At 40.3% G+C, this 22,768-nt stretch overlaps 1 protein-coding gene across 2 annotated transcripts in view; it reads left to right on the plus strand.

Moving 5' to 3' along the window:
- UST (uronyl 2-sulfotransferase) overlaps window positions 1-22,768 on the plus strand; it is a 291,863-nt gene that overhangs the window by 261,797 nt on the left and 7,298 nt on the right. The gene's annotated exons all lie outside the window — the stretch shown is intronic.

The following is a 22,768-nucleotide window of genomic DNA, read 5'->3' on the forward strand; positions in this document are numbered from 1 at the left end:
ATCACAATAGCGACTAAGACATGAGGTGAAATCTTGGTTGCCTTGGGGTATGGTAATATACTCTTTATCCCAGTAGCCTGCCATAGGTCATATAGCACCAGGATTTGGACCCAGGCACAACCACTACATAGACCTGTGGTCTAATGGGGTTCTCCTGAGAGGAGCTCACTGTCTACCAAATCCTCCCTTCCAATGACTGGTCTCTGGGAGAGTCTGACAACATGCCTATCCAGCTCAGCTGTGAACCCTACCACAGCAGAGTGAGCCCCCTGGGTGTGAGCCTTGACACAGATGGGCCTGATCTGATGGAGATCAACCAAGAGGACTATTGAGCTGGCTCTCAGTCAAAGGAATTGACCCAGTGGACTGAGGGTGGCCATCTTCTTTAGAGCCAGAATATAGAGCTGACGCTCCAAGTGGTGATGAAGTCTTGTGTTTGTTCAGGGTGATTTTTGGCTCTGCCCTACTTCTAGATTTCCACATTATAGCATAGGATATTGTTTGCCTAAGTATAATAGGGCATGTGAGTTGGTTCCTGGCATTAACCATGGAAGATTAGCTTACTTTCACCAACCCAGAATCAGCCCCTATGGCTATCAAGAAAGACCACACAACTCCCAGAGTGTCTATAAGTAGATACCAAACCACATGTGTTATTAGTCTTGATCTTAGACCATATTATTATTAACTTTGCTTTGGTTGAAAGTGGGCCCCATCATATTGTTAAAATAGAGTTTCACAGCCTTTAAGTGACTAGAGTACGTCACTTTTAAGATGTTTTTCTAAAAGAAAATGTTAAATCCCAAATACATTTTTGGCTGAATAGTTGGTTTTAATGGTCCAGAGTCAGAAACTGTAACTTAATTCCTCGTAAAACTTAAATCAATTTCATGAGGGTTCTGCTAAACAGTTCCCTCTGTTCAGCCTGCGATTTCTACATGTTCCTAACCCTTAAGAAATATTAGCATATTCTTCTAAAATGCCAATGTTTTTCCATTAAAAAAAAAAAAAGAAAGAAACAACCCTATTGTCAGTATCTGGCTTCTGTTGACATACGGTAGCATATTGTGGCCTCAATTATGGTATTGTGGTTATAGTTTCCCCTTCTCTCACTCCCTTTTTCCTTAGTATCAGCGAGGAAACATGGTGTTTAAGTAACAATTTGTATCTGTTGTTTCCTAAGTTTTCACGTTTTCCTTGTTGAAGGTGATGAGGGTGGGTGGGAGTGTTACTTAGAGTTCTCTATCCATAGGTAGAACTAGGTATTAAGCATGCATGGTGCCATCAATATCTCGTCCAGCCATGGGATTTATTGGTGAAATGGCGTCTGCTACATGCCTGTGGCTCCAGCCTTAATACCACCAGAGACAAGAATGCTGGGCCTCGCCGAAAGGCGGTAAGGCATCTGGAGAGCTCCGAAGATAGATCCAAGTCATTTTCAAGTTTGCTTCATAATGTCCTCAATAGTCTAATGTTTTGGGCACAAATAGCCAAAATTTCTTCCAGTAACACGTGCTTTGGATATCAGATTAAAGTGGGGCAGGAAACACTTGTGAGAAGGAATCCACCCAAATGAAAAAGACCAATATGCCAGCATCAAAGACTTAGTGTTTTGTTTTGTTTTGTCTTACAAAACGGAAAAAAAAAAAAAAAAAAAAAAGTTTTACCCTGTGGTGAGCTTGCATTGCTGAAATAATCATTCTCATCAACAGTGTGTCAAATTCTGTAAGCTGATAAGCACCATCCATTATTAGGTGTGGAACTAATCTGGTACTGTTTTCTGATTCAGAGAGAGTTAAGAGTTCTGAGGCTCAATTCCAAGGCAGAGTCTTTAGGTAACATGCGGATGTGTGGACAGGCTTTCCTGGCCGTTAGGGGATGTCATTCGCTATTTGGGGCTCAGAAACCTATGTATTTGAAATCCATCTTTTTTAATGAAACGCCTTTCTTTGGAGGGGTACACCTGTGTTCCTTATTTTTCTGTCAATTTCCCTTCATTTTTTAATAAGTTTCACAGTTTACTAAACACATAGCACTATAGAGAAGTATGAGGAAGAGATTTATTTTGTTCACAAACTCAATTCAGTGTAGCAAATATTTTTGAGCACCTGTTGTGTGCCCGGCCCTGCTAGGTACAGGAAGCATTCTCCAGGAAGTGCTTCTTGGTGTGTGTGAGGGTCCCCAGGGGCACTATGACTCACTGATTTCAGATTACTGGGGGCCAGACATATGTCTCTCAATTACTATTGTTTCTTACAGGCCACAGTCAAGAAGTATTCAACAGAGAGTTGGAAAGAGATCTTCCTCTTAAATCCATGGAGAACTCTAACATAACTTAAAACATGCGTTAAAAAAAAAAACATGCGTTGGTCTGGAGAGAATAATTACAACCCTATTTATGCAGCCTGGAGTTTTACTTGGTGCACAAAATCCACTGATGAGTAATGGCCCTCTCCTGGAAGTTAACAAGAGTAGGCTTGAAGACTTCTTTCGATTGGGAACACGTGGCTGGTGTTCTAAGTTGGCCCCTCAGCCAGTCAACTGGCCACCATACCATTTCACAGGCTGAGGAGTTAGCTGAGCCTCTGAGGGCCTGGTTTATTCCACCTTGACCTCAACAGTCTAGTAGAAGGCTAACAACTGTTCTTTCACAAATGCTCCTCCTATTAGCAAGGTTTTCTTCTCTTTCCTGAGATGAGAAAGCAGTCTCAGGCCACAGGTTACCGACATGGGCTTTGGAGCCAGTAGAATTGGCTCTGAAATTAGCTCGAATTCATAGCAGCCCTTTGACCCCAGGCAAGTTCCGTAACCTCTCTGAGCTTCTGTTTCCTCATCTGAGAGAGGAGGATGAGTCCAGAGGCAAGATGGCAGAAGAGTAGGGGTCCTCAATTCTAGACTTTCCTAGATAACTTTCAAAACATCTTGAACACCTGTACAAATTCAACCTGAGATATAAAGAGGAGGATGATAACCTCCCAGAGCTATTCTGAGGATTCATGAAGATGATGTACTCATGTGCACATGTACAGTTTCCAAGGCACTTTTATGTCATCTCATCTGGTTCCTGATTTTCAGTGACCTGTATGGCAGGATTTGTAGTAAGTGCTCATGCTAGTCTGGTCTTTGAGTTTCAAAGGAAACACCAAAACAACTGTTCCAAAATCTGTTTGTCCTACTGCTAAGCTCCAGTATTCCCGGGCATGATTCGAAGTGGTGTATGGCATGAGGCCTCCACTGGCTTCAGCTTTTCTTGTGGTAGGGAAACTGTCCATTTAGTGCCTCCTGATCTGGGCAGCCTGACTTCTTGGAAGTGTCTCTGTTTGGAGTGAAGGAGGATTTATTTTCCCTCTGCATTATTTTGAAAATCACCTTGGAAGTCAAGAGCTAGACTTGTTTTCTAATGCAAATGTTGAGGTCACATGAAGTTGACTGACCACATCCTGTGGCACATTCCCATTTGCTCTGCTAGTTTATTTTTAATATAAACCAAGAGTAAAAATACATACACACCCCATCTCAGATGCAAATTGAAGCCAGGCGTTGTTTCCACATATCTGTGAAATGGAGTGAGTAAGCTAATGGGAAAAAAAAAATGGTGCTGATACTTAGTCATAGTATTAGTATTACTAGTACTACTAGTAGTTGCTAATGTCAAATGAACATCAAGTCTTTAAAAAGAGTTAGAGTATAGGGGTGCTTAGGTGGCTCAGTGGTTGAGGATCTGACTCTTGATTTCAGCTCAGGTCATGATCTCAGGGTCCTGGGATCGAGCCCCACAGGGGGCTTCACACTCAGCAAGGAGTCTGCTTGAGATTCTCTCTCTCCCTCACCCTCTGCCCCCCCCCACTCTCTAAATAAATAAATAAATTTTTAAAAAAAGAAAGAAAAGAAGAAGAGTTACTATGTATAAGAGTATATGTAAGACGGTGCCATGATCATAGCCCGTATCTCTTTTGTGTGCTAGGACTAGGATTTTTAACACAAAGGTTCATTAGGGAAAGTCATGGAAACACATTTTAATAACCATTTAATAGGCATTTCAAAATGTAAAAATTCTCTTGGCTTTCTTAAATCTTTTGTGCTCTCCACCCCTCTACACCATTTTTGTGTAGCATACTCTAATCGATCTTAGGATTTTTCATCGATAGTTCTAACTTGGAGAGATCTCAGAATTTCTCTTCAAATGTGGGCACCAAGCCTGATTTAGGGGACATACACCAGTGCAGAAATGCAAAGCAAGAAGGAGAAACATGTTCATGCATCAGAATGTGGAATATTGTAAAAATGCCATTTTTCTCAAATTAGCATATAATTTAAAGAAAACTTGTTCTAACTTAAAATAGATTGTCAAACTCTTCTGGAAAAATAAACATGTGAGATGGCCCATGATTTTTTTGAAAGAAATAAGAAGAGATTTGCCCTACAGGATTCTAAAATATGAGAAAGCTCTTGGTTTTAATATAATGATGTAAAGGCATAAGCTCAGAGAGACAAGTCAATGGAAGAGAACCAGGTGCTAGTGTAAAAAGTGATATGCTATATGCTAAAGATCATTATGAAGGAAGAGTAGTGTGAAATAATAGGCTAAATGTTTATGGAAAAAAAGAATCTCATGTTATATCATGGGCCTTAATAAATTCCCAAGCATCCTAAAGAGTTCTTTTTTTTTTTTTTATGAAAACAAAAGAAATAGAAGAAGAGATGGGTGACCATTTTTGCAAAGGTAGTTTTGCTAAGAATTTACTGAGTGTAAAAGCAATAAAACACATACAGTAGCCCCCCCGCCCCCCATCCATGGGGATATATTCTAAGAACCCCTGTGGATGCCTGAAACCACAGATAGTACCAAACCCTATATGTACTATGTTTTTTTCTTATATAAATGTACTTATGACAAAGGTTATTTTATAAATGAAGCACAGTAAGAGATTAACAACAAGAACTAATAATAAAATAGAACAAGTATACAGTATGCTGTAGTAAAAGTTACATAAAGTGAGGGTCTCTCTCATAATATCTTATGGTACTATACTCACTCTTTTTCTTGTGATGATGTAAGCTGGTAAGATGTTTATGTGATGAGATGACATGAGGGGAATGACATAGGCATCATGATATATCATTAAGCTGCTGTTGGCCTGATGATATGTCAGGAGGATCATCTGCTTCTGGACCTTGGTTAGCCTGAGTAACTGAAACCATGGAAAACAAAACCATGGAAAAGAAGGGACTACATGCATAAAAAGGGAATACAAAATGAATATTCTTAAGTAAAACTTCAAAATAAACATGTCTGAAACATTTAAATGAACAAAAACACTTGTGACAATGTAAGCTATATGGTTGATATTTTATCAATATAAAAAGAATTTTTATAAATCTGAAAGCAAAACACCAACAGAAAAGAATGGTGAAAAAGAAACACAAATAGCCAACGAAAAAATATATTTAAAAATAAACCCACACTCACTAATAATCTAGAAAATGCACATTACAATGAGACCTAATTTCCTATTAAACTATTATTGTCTGTTAAATGGACTATCACTAAGCAATATGAGAGTCCTTGGTGGTGGGGAGAGTGCAGAATGTGCAGAAAAATGGCCTCTCAGGAGACTCCCCATTAGGGAGGCAAACTGGTATAACCTGGGGTAAAGAATAATGCATATAACAATAATATATATGAAGAGCCTAAAGAACATCATGGCCAACGGACTGGTAGAAATGTTCTGTATCTTGACTGTGCCAGTGGTTTTGCATGTATAGATAGCTGTCAAAACACTAAATTTTATGTTATAAATGGTTGTGTTTATTAAATCTAAGTCATTCCTTGATTTCTTGCTAGGGAAAAATGTTCACATCCTTTGATCCAGTCATTCTAATTCTAGAAAAAGAAGAGCAGATGAGTGCATACAGACTATCCTAAGGATATTCTTCACAGTATAGTTTACAACTGCAAATCAAAAATGGACTTTAAAAATAGGAGAATGACTAAATACATTTGGGTACAATCAACTGAAGGCTATCACATGGCTCAACTATTGAAATCATGTCTTTAAGAACATTTAATGACATAGACGATTGCTCAAAATATGACGGGACATGAAGTAGGGGGAAATGTATAACAAGTAGTAATAAAGTGGGATACTAATTTTACTAGAAAAGCCCTATAAGCACAGAAATAAAATGAAATAGAAATATCTCAAAGCGGGATGCCTGGGTGGCTCAGCAGTTGAGCTTCAGCCTTCGGCTCAGGGTGTGATCCTGGAGTCCCGGGATTGAGTCCCACATCAGGCTCCCTGCATGGAGCCTGCTTCTCCCTCTGCCTGTGTCTCTGCCTCTCTCTCTCTCTGTGTCTCTCATGAATAAATAAATAAAATCTTAAAAAAAAAAAAGAAATATCTCAAAGTGTTCATAGTCATTAGCTGTATCTCTGGGCAGTGGGATTACCAGTGATTTTATTTCTTTTCCAGCTATTATCTAAAAGCATTTTTAATTTTGGAAAAGGATTATGAATTTTAGGAAAATAATTGCATGGTCAGATATGCCTGACATGTGAAGGAGGAAGCAGGAGCGACACCCTCTAGAGCACCAAAGCATAGCAGCATCTCACAGAACTTCTGTCCTCTTCCCCATGCTTTTCTGCACACACAGTAGCCAGGGGCAAATAAAGAACATGCTTCTCTAGGGGGCAGCATAGATTCAGGCAGAAGGAATCTAGGCTCTAGCTTTCTGTCACTTCACCAGCCTCTCCCTAAAGACTTCTAACATCTTATCAGCAACTCTCCTTCGGATTCTATCAAACTGCCTTCCAAATTCTAGCCAACAATCCCTTAGTTACACACCCATGTAGGCAGGCACGCATGCACACTCACACAGCCCTTATTGGGTGTATATTAGAGCTGTGGAATGATGTGAGGGTTTCTAGTCCTGAAATACTAACATCCCATCTCTGGCATTTAACTCTTTAATAGTCCTGAAATTTTTATCTCACCATATGAACCATGGTATAAACACCACATCATAGGAATTGGCTTCCTATGCCTGAATCCTTGACCCCTGCAGACAACCATGCAGATATTTAAGATGGTTGAAGTGCATGAAGAAGGGGGCTTTTTTTTTTTATTGCAGCATGACTATCCTGAATCTGAAAACAAATGGAGGTAACTCTGCAGTAGCTGACATGCCTTCCTCCCCTCAAGTTGTAATAGTATTAAGATTAACTGTTTTCACTCTGCAGCTCTTTCCATGTACAGGGACTGAGATTTAATATGCAACCCTTCTTTGTTTTTAGTTGAGCAGTACAGATGGCACCCAATAAACTCTTCCTGCCATGGTATCTTGAGGTCATTAGTTTATTAAGTTCAGTAAGTGTGGACGTTCCAAATTCTGTGCAACCTCCCCACATTCCATAGCATGATTCTCAGGAAATGTTAAAACGACATTTGCCTCTTTATTTTCCCTCTTGACTGATGAGGATCCTTTTTGAGAGGTAGACAACAGCATTATTCAGGACTACAGTTTAGACTTTGCTAATATTGTTCAATAAAATATATTTTTAAAACTTCTTCGAAATCAAGTCCCAAAAATAAAAGCTACAAGCTTTTTTTTGACAATGTATTAACCATTACTATCACACCCCTGGTTGATATACATTGATCCTGATTGTTTTTTATAAAAGGAATGATTAATTGTACAAAAATGTTGAGAGTCAGGAGATGTATGAAAATGGAACGTGGTGGTGAATTGATAGGCCTTTTCTCCCATTTGATGGATTATAGTGTGACTATTTGACTATTACTAATTTTTTCCCACCTTGTTTAGAGTGTTTGTAAAAGCCCACATGCCAAGACTAGTTAAGGAGCCAGAGCCCAGGTGGCAGCTGGGCCAGAAGGTGCAAGCAACCCAAAGCCTGGGCACAGCAGGTGGCTGCGGTGTGGAGACAGATCAGGAAGGCGGCCCAGGGACAGGTGCTGGTGTTGGAGGGTGAGTGTGAAAGTGAGGGTCACCGCCCGACACAGACCAGAGTCTCTGTGGCAGAATATGGATCCCACCTTGAGCCAGAGATCTTCCCCAGCCGTATTCCCAGGGAAACATCCACGTTCAAGAACAGAGAACTCGGGATCCCTGGGTGGCGCAGCGGTTTGGCGCCTGCCTTTGGCCCAGGGCGTGATCCTGGAGACCCGGGATCGAATCCCACATCGGGCTCCTGGTGCATGGAGCCTGCTTCTCCCTCTGCCTATGTCTCTGCCTCTCTCTCTCTCTCTCTCTCTCTGTGACTATCATAAAAAAAAAAAAAAAAAAAGAACAGAGAACTCCAAAACCACCTTCAGCCATACTCTTGTGTGGGGGATTCGGCTGGCTGCAAAAGATCTAGAAAGTCAGGCAGGACCCTCTATATACCCAGGGGACTTCACCAAGTAGTAGTTAGTATGCTGGAAGAAATAGGAAAGCCAACACAGAAGAGGGAAAGACCAGGGAATGGATCTGATTTTCCTAACACCAATTCCTGGGTACTGTTGGGTCTTTTGACACAATCTGAAATTGATCCTTTGTGCATTTCACATTTCGTTACATAGCATGGCATGCCAGAAGAAAGTGAGTCTGAGTTGGTTTGGGCCAAATTACATAACCCCAGGAACAGGGCAGAGAATTGGATGGCAGCACTCCTGATCTCTCAGGGTCACGCTTTGTCATTTCTATCTCTGCCACCTCATCGTACTTCTCTAAATTGCCCATCTATGATAGTAATGGGTTGGGGAGAGTTTCTTACAAGACTTTACCTTTTTTGCTATTTTTTTTAAGTGTCATGAATTATTTTTTGAAAGCTTATACTTGCCCAGCCCAGATAAAACACCACAGAAGAAAAAAGAGACTGAAAATAGTCCTACCCAAATGGAATGTTGGGGGGAGAGAGAAATACATGAAACATCCTAAATATATTTTTGACATTTAAAACATTATATAATCAATTCTGGATTGGGTGCTATTAGTAAGCAAGATGCACTTTGAGGAATTTGTAAAGTTAGTGACATGTAGGTGGGGAAAGTCTATCAACAAATGTGCATGAATACTGCACAGGATGTGAATCTTTACTTTCACCAAATGATCAGCAAAGCTCCTTGACTTCTTGATGTCTGTAGCTGCAGGAAGTATAATTTATCTACTGTTTCAATTAAATTTAAACTTACATTCTTTTGTTTCAATTAAGAAGATAAGCATTTTTCCATTTGAGTTGCAGAATATTGATGTGCCAAGAGAGCAGGGTTTGAGAAAGTGGTAATAATGATAGAAATTGTTGTCGTTGGTAACACTCAGTAGGAGTTTATTGTGTCCTAGATATTTTTTAAGCCTTTTAGATGTATCATTTTATTTCATCACAATAACAGCCTTAGGAGACAGATACTGTTGTTATAACTGTTTCACAAATAAGGAAACTGACAAGTTAGAATGGATCTTAATGTTCCTAGACCACTAAACTGGTCATTGGCAGAGCCAGCCCTCAAACTTAGGCCTGGGTTTTTAATATCTCTTGCTCTTAACCATTCTACTGCCTCTCCAGGTAAGGACCAAAAACCAAAAACATGAAGATCTGAAATGGAGTAGTTAATAAAACCTACTATTCTAGCAAATTTTTTAAATAATTTTTTTAAGATTTTATTTATTTACTCATGAGAGACAGAGAGAGAGAGAGAGAGAGAGAGAGAAGCAGACACAGGCAGAGGGAGAAGCAGGCTCCATGCAGGGAGCCTGATGTGGGACTTGATCACAGGTCTCCAGGATCACGCCCTCAGCTGAAGGCAGCGCTAAACCGCTGAGCCACCCAGGCTGCCCTATTCTAGCAAATTTTATTTTGCTAAATTCTTAAGAAGCCAACGTTCAGAAACCTTAGAAACTCCGTGGAGACGTGTTCATTGATATTCTGGATATGTTACTTTGTTTCATTTTTCTGGGAGAAAGACTTGAATAGTTAAAATTGTTAAAATTGACTGCTTTAATAAAGTGCTTGCAAAGACTCAATCTGGTTAACAGTAAAGCCATTTGTTTCAGCCATGTCAACAACTTTGGCTTTCATAAGGATTTAACGAATCGGGGAATGGAATTTAAGAAAACAAACAATCCAAGGAAAACGGCTTATTTTTCTAAAACAGCAAAACAAGAATGGGAATCCTTTCCAGTCTAATTGCTGCAAATGTTTGTTGGAGTCTTAAAAATTCTAAGAGTATATGATTTATCATATAGAACAAAAAGGTGATTAATGAGCACCTCTCAAAATTTATTTTAGGATCCTATCACTGTTATTTTAATTATTTAAATAGCAAAATATTCTGTGATATATTTGCTGTTAAAATTATAGTGAGTTGACATTCAGTAACATTTATTTTTAAAATTGTTTATTAAAATATATAATCTAGCAGAAATAAATATGATCACCAGCTAGTGAAATCAATTTAATATTAATTAAGTCTTCTTAGTTTGTTCAAAAGAATTACTGGCTTTCAAGTATTTTCACAATATTTCACATTTGTTACTTATGAATACCATTGAGCTATGATTAAAGGCTGTATCAGTAAGCTTGAAAATATCCTATGCTAATGTTCAAGGGCAGATTTTTTTTCTCTTAAAATTCTAGCATTCTATTTGCTCTGTTGACCTTTGTGTCTGTAGACCCAAGGGCATGTGTGGGGGTTTTCCATGACAGTTATGGAAATGACACATTCATTATCTGCTGCTATAAAGTAGAAGCTTGGAAGTCAACTGATTTCAGCGTTTGACAGTATATGTATGTCAACGTATTAATGGTATGTAGGAGAAAATAGTCACTCATATGTCTATTCAATGAGGAAATGCACTAATGGATGAAGTATATGGAACTGGAAACTAATTTCTTCAAAAACATTCTAAGTGTGTAGAAAGAGTTATGTGCTTAGTTACAACCATTAACTTACCAAAGAATTGGATCTAAACGCCTCTGGAAATGCATAGAGGGCATGATGTTTGGGAATCATTGCTGTACTATTGCTGCAAGGCATGCTGTGAGTGAAAAAGTGCAAGAATTGGGGCTTACGTCTATGTCAATTTTGGACAGTCAGCCATGGTGTCCAGAAAACAAGTGCGGGGACAGTCAGCCTAAGCCCGGCGGTGATCACTGCCATGTACTTGCGAGAGGGAATGGTGACTTGCCTCTCATGACCTGTTCCCAGGGCTCTAGCAAAATTTGAGAGCAGAAGTGATTCTCTGTCCTAGTCTCACCCCTTCCCCACTATGCCCAGCAGCTTCCCAGCCTCTACTGCTTTGGATTTTGCGGGATAAAAATAGAAGGAGGGGAAGACAAGTTCTTATGCTCCAGAAGTTTTGTAACATTCAGAAAAGGAAGGTGGGATTAAATCTCCCCAGAAAAGAGAGAAAGTGTTTTCACTAGCGTCCAATTCTTCATTTTATTGTCACTAGTAAAACCCAAGAAGTGACGATTGAGTTAAATAGCATTAAATTAGAATTTAATCTTTTTTTGGTAGAAATGATGTAAAAGTTTTCAAGGGGGACACATTAATTCCTATTAGCATGTTCCACAACCTTTGATAGTCAACCGCATTACCTCCTTGAGCCACTCAAGAAGGTCATGTAAACCCTAGCACAGTCTTTATAATCTCTTGCAATTCCAGATACCATGTACATCGTACATTCTGGAATCAGAGGGGACACCAATACTTAATGGGAAAGCTAATAATTTCATTCAGGTCTAATTTTTTAAACCTGCTGTTTTAGGTGGCATTTAGTAGATTCATTTTGTAATCTAAGAAAGGAAGTTGGCCAATAATGTAAGAGAAGGGTGAAGTGGAGCCATAGAGCTAGCCAAGACTTGAAATAACATTATTTCATATTATTATTATTTCATATACATTATCCAATAGGTCAGAAATTGTTATTGGGTTTTTTTTTTTTCATTTTTCCAAAGAGAATTGGCGGGGAAGGAGGAATATTTTAAAACTGAACCATGCCTCCTAATTCCTCTGTACGAGAACCCACAGGCCACACAGAAATTCAAGAGATGTGTTAGTGAGGGAACTTGGTCCCTCAGCCTCTGAGCTGTAAGAATTGCAGACAGTCCAGCCAGGAGGTTACCTCAGCATAGACCGAGTAAATAAATCATTTGGTAAAAGCCATTAGAGAGTAAAGGTTAATGGAAAGTCATAAATCAACCAGCCTGTCTATGTATGGTTTTGAATGTAGGAGCAATTCGAAAGTTTTCAAATATTTCCTTAACTGTGTATGATTTGAAGAAGAGGACTGTGACCTAACGAACCAGTTTCTATTATTATATCAAAATGAGAAGAAAACACGGTATGGATTTAATGCCAATTCACTTATTCAATTTTACACAGTTAGGTTGTTGTTTTTAGAACATCATGAAACTTCATTTCATGGCCCAATAAAACCAAAATGTAATGGGTTACAGCTTTTCCGTTTGTTGATTTTTCTCCTTCAAACATCTTTGATTTTCCATCCTTTGAACAAATTTTTAAAGAATGTCTTGAATGTCATTCAAACAATCCTGTTCTCCTGCCCCCTTCCCCACCTGTCTTCAACACCATTTCTAAAGTGAACCAATCCTGATGGAACCTCATGATACCCATGAGCCTCTTTTTTCAAAAACATTAGCACCTCTTTCTTGGCTGCTTCTAATCCCCAGCCTGGCCTTTCTATCACTGGTAGGTTGTTTCTTTTTAGGACCACCCTCCCACCCCCGTCACACTCCCATCTTATCTAAGAGGAAGGCCGGTGCACAGCTACACAATGTCAGGTTCATGTGGCATCAGAAGTCCCCTGGCAGTTGTCCTCTCCCTTCCATCCAACATCACAGATTTTTGCAGTTTCTCTCAGCCATTGGCTGTAGAAGTTCAACACAATATGTCACCCCCGACTGTCTTCATGTATAGCTGCTATGGATCTAACACCTACCCCAGTGTTCCTCCCTTTTTGTCTTTCATGTATCAGAAGTAAGAGCTTTTTCTCACCAGAAAGTTTATATTTCTCTTCTAATTAGTAAAAACACCTTTCCCCTACCATCTCTTTCTAAGAACAACTGCTACCCAAAGGCAATTAATTATTTAAATATCTTCTTAGAAACTCGCAACTTCTTTTTTTTTTTTTTGAAACTTGCAACCTCTATTGCCTGCCATCTTTTATGAGCAAGTTCCAGTCAGATACATGAGTTTATACCACAACCAAATCTTTCAAAAACATTGTGAAAAAAATTTGTTGTTCTTGCCGTATTACATTTGTAAATGTTAATATGTCTGGAACATTTTTACAGTATTTAAATGTTTATATCAAGCATTTGCCACTGTTCTTTAAAGCAGTAGCCATGGCACCCAAGCATTTTCCGCTCAGATGGTCTTGGTATCTACTGGTATGAGCCTATCAATGTTATACTTTCCTTAATTGAACTAATGGACCACCCATACAAATGGACAGGTGAGGTTTCACCTTCTTTTTCTTTCTTAGGGTTTTGCTCCAAGCAAAATCCATTTGGACCAACTTTAGATATATGCCCTGTCTTATAGAACAGACAGTTGAAAATCTGATAAGCAAGGGGAAGAAAAGGACTGTTCATTTACATCTTCCCAAGACCTGGCCCTACCAGTGTGCTATAGATTGCCCAGATAACATAAACTTGATTTCAAAGTAGCATTGCAAACTTTCCCAGTGGAATTGACAGCATCCTTGGAACTTCATTTCACACTTTCCTGACTTGGGAATGGTTATTTTGAGTAGCACCTCTTAGTAACCTGACTTCTTAATGCCTGGGCAAGAGGTTAAATATCTCACTTATCTACATGTTTGGCCTCCATGAACAGCTACATCATTCAAAGCCCTCCAAGGGTTTATCAAAATCTTACCATGTTTAACATTCCAGAGAAAACATCCAGGTTGCTGGTGATTAGGACTCACCTTGGGTTTACTCATCAAAGCTGATCATTATAATAAATACAATGTCAAAACAACAACAAGGAAATAGATTATATTTCATTAATGAAAATGTATCTAGAATGAACAATGCAAAGGAAAAAAACTAAGTTCTGTGGGAGCCCTGTGTGAGTTCCCAGGTCATAGAATCCCAAGAATGAGCAACAATTTAATCACTATCATTATAGACATCATATGGTATAATTTACCAAGAATTTCTTGCACATTAAATGCTTTACAAGCAACTATATTCCCATATTAAGTGCTATAGTACTTTCTATTCTCACAGGCAGTAGTTGCAGGATCTTCAAAAAGCCCTGTGTGTTTTAAGACTTAGTAAGTTAAGTTACAATTAGATTAATGTCAGGTAACATCAAAGAAAATGTCTTGAAGTTTAGAAAAATTGCATTACATGAATTTCAGGATCTCTGACAAAAGAAAGTAAAGCATGTCTTCTTAAAGCTGTCAGAATCGAAACCCTTATCAAGCTATGAGAAGAAAGTTCACCACCTCCTATCTAAAACTCCCATTTATGTTAGGGAGATAGCAAAAAGGCACATGATCACTTATGAGCAAGGTTGTTTATCTCATATTATTTAGAGTCATAGAAACTAAAAAAACAACTCAATTATCTAACAGTAGCAGACTGGTTATATGACCTGCAAAATATGACTTGGTGTAATTAATGCTGTAGACAAATGCTTATGATCAGTTAATGTTTAAAAGAATATAAAACTCAATAAACAGTATAGCAAAGATCTATTTTACACTTCACTCACATAAATAGGAAAAAAAACTAAAAGGAATATATTATTATAGTAATAAGTGTGGCTTGATTTAAAGCCATGTTATCTTTTTAATCTTTTCCCAAAGAATTTACCCTCTAATATTTGCAGTTGTGTCTGTGTCACATATATAGGTAAGTATATGTGTCTATATGGTATGTATATATTTATGTACATCATAACCAGAAAGAAAATGAAGTTTTAAATTTCAAGTTACCTAAGAATTAAGATTTAAAGCTAAAAGCTTATAAAGTCTTCAAGAACTTTATGATAGCCCTATACATAACCAGATAGGTAGCTTGGCCTAAATGAAACACAGGAGAGGAAAAATAATGGAACAACATCTTAAAATGAGACAAAGAGCTCTCCTGTGGGCATTTTGCCATCTTTGGAGTGCCCAGGGTGATTGTGGTGTCAGCAATTGGCTTCAACATCATCAGGACTAGATTTGGACAATGCAGAGTGATTCCAAGAGAGGGCCTTTTCCCTGTCAAAGGAAGTGTGTGTGTGTGTGTGTGTGTGTGTGTGTGTGTGTGTGTGTATGTAAGACCTACTAACACCATACAGACTGTGAGGGATAGAAAGATGAAGAATCTTGCATACAAGGTAAAAGCAGAGCTTATGGGATTGTCAGATGCCAAAGAAATCTGGACAGAACTACTGGGCTAGTGTTTCTCTTAATGTTCTTTGTTCAAATAAGCCCATTTGATCAGGAGGTCCTCATCACTCACCATAACATGATTCCAAACAAAGTAACAAAAGTCTGAAAAGTAATAAAAATGTATTTCTCAATAATTTCAAAAAAAACGTATTTGCGATGAAGAAATACATTTTATTAATAATGCCATAGTAAGTCTTCCAATAAGGTGTTTTTAAGTAGATATTTTCAAATATCTTGGTTCAAGTGTTGCTGTGAAAATAAGCCCTCTGTTATTGCCATTCCTACGCCCAAGCCACTGTTTTTAATGGCCAAATGCTATGTTGGCGAAATCATGTATGTATAAGTAGGGTTGTATACACTTTCAAAGGAATAGGTTAGCTTTTTGACCATTTGGGTCATAATGTCAAAGTTGGGGAGAAAAGAAATGGGAGTAAATTGTCTTCTGCCCAGTGAACCAGGGCAGCAAGGAGAGTGGGGAGCTGGAGCCAGCAGACCCCAAGGGGCACTGAGGCAGCCTCCAGCTGATTACTCAACAACACATGCTGCGTCTGAGCCGGAAGAGATCCATTCTGACACCTCTTCCAGTTCTGACATGGTGAATTCCAAACTTTAGGACCTGAGCGTGGTTGGACAGCTCCTGCAACCAAATCACCTGGGGTTACTAATAAAGAATGCAGGTTCCAGGGGCCCCATCTCTCCAGGTGTCAGGCTGCTCAGGGGATTCATTACACATTGTTTGTCCAGCCAGGTGTCACCCAGCCCAACAGAAGGTCACAAAGGTAGCCCTCAAAGCCCACCCCTTTTAGATCTGATCCCTCCTTTTCCTCCCTCCTCTTAAGGATGGGTTTTTCAGATTGTCTGGAGAGCTGTCGGAAGGACTCTACATTTGTTTCTCTCTTTATTGTTCACTCTTCCTCTTGGAGGAGAGGGCCTGTGTTTCTAGCATCTAGCAGTTCTCTTGTTCCCTGGAATCATGCTTGGTGCCTAGTAGGTGCTTGAGGCGGATTTGAATGAGCCAAGGGAAGCTGGGTAAGAAAATGACCACTACCACTCCTGGCCCCCACCCCCAGCAATTCTGACAGATCCTGAGGGTAAGTAGTGTGGGGTTGGAGCACCTGGGCAAATAACCAGGAAGCCCCTCACCTCAAGATTTGATGAGGTTAGAACCTGACCATGCAGGGTTCCTGTAAAAACGTGCCTCCTCGCAGGGCTGCTTGCCATTCTTTCCCAAAGGGGACCAGTGCCCTGGCTTTTGGGAGCCCTTGTGACTCACCCAACACGGGGCAATTACTTTTTCTTCCTGGTTCCCTTTGTTGTGCTCCTGCTTTCAAAATTCAGAGCAAATTGGAAGCATTAAAAAAGGCTTCATTCTCTTTCATCAAAGGAGCCTAGCACTTACAGGCATTTAAAAAAAAAAATAGTCATGTAACTTTCCCTTGGCTGCATGGAAAAAAAGGTTCTCTTGAAATTCCAAGTGAGCTCAATTTATTTTTCAATTAATTATATTTCCAGATCTAAAAAGAAGATTGAAAAAAAAAAAAAAAAACCCTACCCTCTGTTTACTTGACCAACCCCAAGCACCCAATCAGCCATGAAGTGCTTTTTGTTCTTTTCTCCTCTAATTGCCATACCTCCAAGAAGCTGGTCTTAGCATGCCATCGATCATCCACATGGCAAATCAAACGCTGGCTCTTTCAGCCCAGCACATCGCTGCATGCCGCAGTGACACACATTCATTTCCGGTGGAGGCAGCTGTGAAGGAGCCGCTTGTGTTTGAAATGTGTGGCCTCCCTATATAATTCAGGAAATGAGTTTACTCTATCTGTGACAAACATCATGTTCACACGGTTTCGGGAGCAGCCAGCTTGATGTGAGGCTCCGCAGGAGTAGCCCTGGGATGGACCCACCACGCTGTCCCCACACTCACCAATACCCCAGCAAGCTGCACCTGACCGTGGCTTTCATTATACCTGTCACCTGAGAAAGTACGCCTCATCCCTTGTGTGCTGGACATTTCTGGATGTCATCTGAGAGGAGGAAACCAGAAGTTTTTTAGACAGAGGGCTGATTCTAACAGCAGGGCCTCTCGGTTGATTACCCCTCAACTCCCCCGAAGCTGACAATTTGATACCTATCTTTAGATGATGCCTTTTTTTTTCCCCCAGTGGTAAAATTTGGCCCCACTTCTGGTTGTTACTCAACTTGTATTCTTTTCTTGCACATAATCTCTGCTGGACCGGGTTCAAACAGGACCGGATTGATGGGGAGAGGGGGCTTTGGTCGGTGTGGAGTGTGCATTCCCTTAGATCAAGTGTAGTAATGCCCAAAGCAGCTCAGCATCAGAACAGACTGCAAGCCCGCGGTGAGGTTTTGTTATTTTGCATATGGTTAACCATCTTGAAGGTCATAAAGTGAGGCCTCTGTCCTCCAGTGCAGCAGCTGGGTTTACACAGTATTTCCAGATTGTTTACTTTGGCTTAGAGCCAGGGCTACATCGTTTTTCCATTATGCCTGTTTGACAGATGAAGAGAGGTGGGAAGGGGGACTTCATGGGGCAGGTCTGTGATTTCCTTTTTATTTATATTAGAGGGACTTTTGAGAGTTCTGAAGATTATGAACCAGTCCAAATATAATGTCAATGCAGCAGAGGTAGAAAGAGCCACTGCTTTTGCAAAACTGTCCAGATCTCAGGCAGTAAAGCCAAATCCGTTCATGGCCTCAGCTCGAAGCCATGTTGGAGGCATTGTGCTTGTCACTGCTCAGTCTTGCATACAAATGAGCTACTGATAAGTGATATTTATCATCACATTCAAAAGTTAAACTCCCAGTATTTGCCTAGGAGTGCCTTGGGAAGAGCATTGAGTTGGGAAACTGAGCCTTAGCGCCTTCACCCCATATGTGTTCTGAGTGGATGGATGCGATTGGTGCTGAGTGTAGGTGTGTGTCTAAGGGGGCTATAGAAATTCTCCTATGCAGTCCCTTCCCTGAGACACCAGCTTTCCAGGGATAATCCCTGTATCCTGCCTGAAGTTCTTCTTCCAGGGAGCATTCAAGAGTGGTCAAAGAGCCACAGTTCAAATTATATCCATAGCAAAGCCCTTGAAACTTGGGTCAAGTGCATGTGATCTGAATGAATGTCTTACTCCTAAGTCCTAAGTGAAATATTTCTTCTGCAAATGGAAAGGTGGCACTGAAAAAGTACCAAAAATGATGGCAAATTGAGTAATCAAACAGTGTTAATATAGCAAAATTAGGTCACACCAATGCCTTGTTGCTTCATCCATGTTTGAGTTTCTTTACTTAGTGGCTGTAATAATAATACACAACATAAACTCATTAGCGATGAGGTTGTGGTATATATTATGTTCCTACATAGGTATTTACGTTTGTGGCAGATGTCCCTTATCACAGTATTTCTTAAGCTTCGCCAAGTGTATGTAAGCAATCTGTCACTATAATATAGTGTTCTCCAATAAAATGGCTAAGAAAAGCAAATACTACTACCTCTCCAGAGCACCCTGTGATCCTAAACCCTTGTATCAGCCCATCCTAAAGTGCTCTGATTTCTAGAAATGGAAAGTTTGCTCATGAAGGACCCTCAACTAAGGAAAGAATTTAGCAAAAACAACACATGTACAGTCAACACCAAAATTTGCCCTTTGGGTTAATCCAGTCTTACAGATGGATTTAACATACAGCTTTCAAATCAACAAACCTTTATTGACAGTCGTTATGGAACAGGCGTGGGGCTGGGTGCTGGGGAGCCAAAAATGAAAAAGATACAGTCACTTTCAGTCTGTAAACATTTCTGCTGGCTTGCAAGTTTTTCACCAGATCCTCCCAGACTTATCAAAGCTTAGACTTAGAACACTCAAGCCCTTCTTTTCAACCCACCCCCTTAATGCCAGAATACACACAAGGCAAGGAGAAGTGGGTGGTTATAGATTTCCACTCAATTGGAAATTAACAGCCAGTGATATAGCAAAAAGGCACTGGGCTGGGAATCAGAAAGCCTACTTTCTAGTCTCAGGACAGTCACTTCCTAGTCAAACACCTTTCAGCAAGTCTTGTGACCTCTCAAGTGCTCGGGATCTATAGGTAAAATGAGCTGCCCTGAGGACTGTGTGAGGCAATGAGAGGCCATGAGGAAACACATGAATCTACAGAGCTCTATGCAAAGAAGGGCATGCTATTCTGATGAACTGTGGAGGGACAGTGAGGTAGAGGAAGGTTTGAGCTGTTTGCACCACTATCTATAAAGCTTTAATGATGTGGAAAGCTGACTCAACTCAGCCATCTCCTGATTTCAGTATCATCTTGGGTTTTTTCCCCTACTGACATTGGATGACCAGCTATAAATATTTATGTTATCAAGGGTCAGCAGTTTAAAAGGAACCCCATTCAGGGCCATAACGACTCCGTGGGGGCTCTACTACCACTCCTCAGGGCTACGGTCCCTGGTAATAGAGACCCTACAGAGTCTGGGAGCCTAGAGTAGTCTGTCCTCACATAGTCCTGACTCTGGTGACTTTGGACATGTCTATAAGGAAAAAGAATCTTTATTCTGCTATTGAAATACAAAGGTCAGAGGTTGGTTTTTGTCGGTTAATTGGTTGGTTTTCCCTTTTAATCACTTCACAGCTCAAAAACCAATGCCTACTTTAAGGAAATCTTCTGCAATTATGAAAACAATTAAGGGGAGTCTTTGGCCACTCCCTAAAAGTAAATAAGAAAAATGGGGGGAAAATAAAAAAACATCCTGAAACCCCGGCTTCTCTTTGCCAAAATATATTGATTAATTAAAGTACAAGAGCAGAAAAACATGACTTGGCCAGCGCTATCATTCCAAAAAGGCAAGTGGACCAAAAAGCTAAACACTGGAAATTATAGACCCCAGTGGAAGGTGAGAAATCCCAGATGTGAGGGTCGGCTGCTTCCTGCTAAGGACCCAGCAATCATGGGCCTCTTGGGCATTTGCTATTAAGAACATTCAAATATTGCCTTCGTTCCCACTTGGCTATGTCTGCATCACAGGCACAGCCAAGCCTTCTGTGGTTCTGACAACACCCCCTTCCTTCTCTTGGCTCCTTTCACTCCCTCAACAAGCATGTGAACAGGGTGCTGTGTTTCCCTAGGTGCTGAGCTGTGGAAATACAAAGATAGATGGGAGCCACCTCTCTCCTGGGCTTTCTCAGCATAACAGGCTCTGTTAGGAGAATAACTAGATGCAATGCTGGGGATGTTAGGGGGGGAAATTTTTTAGAAGTTTCATAGTGCCTCAGAGGCCTCCTAAAAGTTTTCCATCTTTTGGTTGAAACACACACACACATACACAGATCTACCCCCTACGCTCAAACTTGCACACACAGCAGATCTTCATAATTAAATAGTCAAATAATGGTTATGAGAGACCCAGCTCCATGCAGAGTATCGTGGAGATAAGCACATTAGGCTTGTCTTTTCATGATTTCTGACCGAGGAAAGGAAATGTTGACACCATCAAAGCAGCCAGAATAAAATGCCCTGTTCGCTCCCATCGTGAGCAGACTCATGAGGAAGGATTCTCCTCTAAGACCCTGAGCCCCATTCAGCCATAAACAACGTGAGGGGTCAAGAGTCTGGGCTCAGTAGCCAAACTAACTGTCCAGACCCAACTTCTGGCTTCTCCACTTACCAGCTGTGTGAACTTGAGCAAGTTTCTAAATTCCAATGTCACATCTATAAAATGGTGATAATAAGAGAGCCTCCTTCATTGGGGTTTTTGGAAGGATGTTAGAATTCTCACATTCTTTGCCCTGAGAAAGCTCTCAAAAATGCCTGTTGATGATGATGCTCATGATGATAAAGTCTCATTCACTGCTCATAACTCCCATGTCTGGAGCAATAAGATATTCAGTAAATATCTGCAGGAAAAAAGAAGGGAGACAACCTTGGACACAGGAATGAGGACTACCTGAAGCCTTCGTTTTGACATAGAGGACTTGCTTCCTAGATTCATGAAAGCCAGAATTTCCAAATCTTTAAGGCAGAAGCATAAAACTCAAATTTTTATAGCAACCAAGGAGGTAACATAAAAGAATGGACTGGCATTTGGGGTCTGGAAAAAATGGAGAGCACTGGCCTCTCTCGGGGAGGGAGGTGGGCAGCCACACTCAGCTCTAGAAGAATATTGCCTCACTTTGAGACAAGCCAGAGATCCAGATTTCCATGTGAAATAGACCAAGGCTTACAACAACTTAGTCAATTTCTAAAAAAAATACCTCACAGGCCAAATAACACAGCCTGCCAGTCAGATCTGAGGCTGCTTCCTTGCTGTGCCTGCTTCCATGAAAAGAGCCCTGAATTTGTCTCCTCCTTCTGAAGTGTTCACCAGTGGGGACTGGAGACATGAGCCCCTTGAAGTCATCTTTCAGTTCCTGCTAGTTTCAAAGAATGTTTGTGGGGTAGGTCTTCACTTCTTGTTGGTTACGTTCTACAGCAAATGCCCACCTAACAAGGGCTACTTCACTTCCCAAAGGATGCTAATAATAAGAATAGCTTTTTAAAGCATGATTGTCTTGTGGCTGAAATAAGAACAGCCTCCAAAAAATCCTAACAACTTCCTCTAGAACTGCTATTATGGCAATCTGGAGAGAGGCTGATTCCACAGTTCACGTAGCTTTGTTTTGTTTGGAGGGAAAGTCTGGCATTTTACAAAAATATGGGACACTTAGCAATGGAATGACTTTTCCATAGCACTGATTATTGTACAGCAAGACACATAACCATAGGCCTTTGAAATGTGACTTTAAAAATTCTCTACTAACTATACAAGGCAAACTTCCCTCTAGTCTTTCCATGTGAAGGTGATAATTTTCTGCAGGCTCATGAAAGCTTCACTGGTTATGGCCCAGTACTTAGTGGAAACCTCAACACAAATGGAGGTCCAGTCTCAGATTCCAGCCCCGTCGCTTACTTACTAGTAGTGTGACCCTGAGTAAGTCATTTAATCTCCCAGAATTTGTACACTGCCCCCCCCCCCCGCCCCTGCATCTGCAAAATTGAGGGTCAGAACACCTCATAGGTTTATTGAAAATATTAAATAAAATAACATGCATATGGGCATAATCCAAACCTCTAATAGATGTTCATGATAGTATTAGTTGAGTCTGAACTTTGCTTCTCCTTTCACAAAACAAAGCACTTATTTCTGACCATGACACCATCCTCTGGCAGTATCAATCACCTTCCTTTTAAATTTGGCAGCTCCATGGGAAACAAAAGGAGGTGGGGAGCTGTAATCATTTCCTATGAACTTCTGATTTTGTGTCCACAGTGGTATGAAAACTAAGGGTAGAGGGTTTAGATGACACCA

Source organism: Canis lupus, chromosome 1, assembly GCF_003254725.2.
Source record: "Canis lupus dingo isolate Sandy chromosome 1, ASM325472v2, whole genome shotgun sequence".
Taxonomy (NCBI): Eukaryota; Metazoa; Chordata; class Mammalia; order Carnivora; family Canidae; genus Canis; species Canis lupus.